This window comes from Microtus ochrogaster, chromosome 6, assembly GCF_000317375.1.
Source record: "Microtus ochrogaster isolate Prairie Vole_2 chromosome 6, MicOch1.0, whole genome shotgun sequence".
Lineage (NCBI taxonomy): Eukaryota > Metazoa > Chordata > Mammalia > Rodentia > Cricetidae > Microtus > Microtus ochrogaster.
Genome location: NC_022013.1, coordinates 78,098,375 through 78,100,506, shown reverse-complemented (window position 1 = coordinate 78,100,506; position 2,132 = coordinate 78,098,375).

Below are 2,132 nucleotides of genomic sequence, written 5' to 3'. Positions count from 1 at the left end.
TGCAGACAGTTCGTGTCTAGTGAGCCCAAGTGCAGATTCCATTAGGTGTGACCGCATGGAAACCATCTTCTTTGGTCAACTATAGCGGCTTCACAAAACTCAGCCAAATGACATTTGTATAATAGTGTGGAGATGAGCAAATTTATTATGGTGGAGAAGATGTGAGAGATTTGCTGTGGGTCGCAGCTGTCCAAACATCAGTAGAACAGTAACTCTTGTTCTTTTGGGAGAACTTTTAAATTCATATATTGACAAGAAAATGGGTGTTTGTAGAAACGTGTGGAGTTTCCTTCCTGAGTACTCTGTGACTACAAATGACCAGGGTTTTGTCCGTCTACTGTGGCGGTTCTCAACCTGTGAGCCACTACCCCTTTAGGGGTGGGTCAGCTAACCCTTTCACAGAATAATCCAGAAACCCAATCTCCAGCCCAAAAGGCCAGACTGGGGACATGCTGTGGGGTTGTCCCTTGATGTGGAAGTCCTCTTTGTGTGCTGTGATTACCATTAATGAATAAAGAAACTGATTTGGACCTATAGCAGGGCAGAACTTAGGCAGGAACTGAATGCTGGGAGAGAGAAGGGCAGAGTCAGAGAGACACCATGGAGCCACCAGAAACAGCTGCTGTAAACTTCACCCAGTAAGCCACAGCCACTTGGCTATATACAGATTAATAGAAATGGGTTAATTAGAGTTAGCCAATAAGAAGCTAGAGCTAATGGGCCAAGCAGTGATTTAATTAATACAGTTTCTGTGTGATTATTTTGGATCTAAGCCAGCTGAGCGGCCGGAAACCAACAAGCAGCTCCCTCATTCTGTTTGTATTTCATCTCTGTATTAGTCAGGGTTCTCTAGAGTAGCAACTTCCAGAATGAATCTCTCTCTCTCTCTCTCTCTCTCTCTGTCTGTCTCTCTCGTGTGTGTGTGTGTGTGTGTGTGTGTGTGCAATTCATTGGAATGATTGACAGACTGCAGTAAAACTAATCCCACAATGACTAGCTGTAAACAGAAAGTCCATAAGCCAGTAGCTGCTCAGTCCACAAGGCTGGATGTCTCTGTTGGTCTTCAGTAGACGCCGGAATCCACTGCCAGTGAAGGATTGGACTGCAAGCAAGGGAAGAATGAGCAGGCAAGGAACAGAAGCTTCCTTCTTCCTGTCCTTAGACAGACTACCGGCTGAAGGCGTGACCCAGAGGAAAATTGTGTCTTCCTGCCTCTAACCCGGGTCAAAGGTCCCCTGTCGTGTGTGTGTGTGTGTGTGTGTGTGTGTGTGTGTGTGTGTTTGTGTGTGTGTGTCCCCACCGTTTTCATTCCCAGAGTCTTCTCACACTTATCCTTTCTGCCCGTCAGCCCCACCTGCTCCTCTCTCCCGCCTAGCTAGTGACTGTCCCACCAGGTGTTTCAGACAGGCAAAGTAACACAGCTTCACAGAGTTAAAAAAAATACAGCGTAAACAAAAGTCACACACCTGAAAATAACATTCTCCAACATACTGAAAGTATTTTTTTAATGAAAGAGAAATAGTATTTAAGATAGTTTATCAATAAAAGTCAAAAGCTGGCTCAGTAAATATGATTTAAAAAAAATAGAATATACAAAAGTGGATGAGTGTAATATTTTAAAAAATATTAAGAACAGTGGACAATAGTTAGCATTTGTAGCAGATTTTTGTCTCCCTTACACAGCTTAAGAATGAGTAACATAAAATTTAACAGCCTACATGGTAACCTAAAGTTCATATTTATAAGTAATCAACTTTAATGAAAGATTCTCAACTGTTGAGGGTTTTTGCTTGCAGATTTTACAGGTGTACACGGTGTGGTAGGGCTGAGTAAGGGGAAAGCAAGCAGAGAAATCTCAGGACACTGCAGGTGTGAAAATCATCCCAGTAGGGGGCTGGAGAGATGACTCAGCAGTCACAGACTGCTGATGTACACTCAACCGATTCCCAGCGGGATTGTTTCTTACCCTCCTTTTCCCTTTGTTAAATGGAAAAGTAATGAAAAAATTTCAAGAAACAGGAATCACCAACATAGAACAATATACCAATTTGGCAGTTGCCGTGTCTATCTTGAAAAAGTGTGTTTTCTCTCTACATGTACAAATTATCTTTGTTCTGGCCGCTTTGTATGTC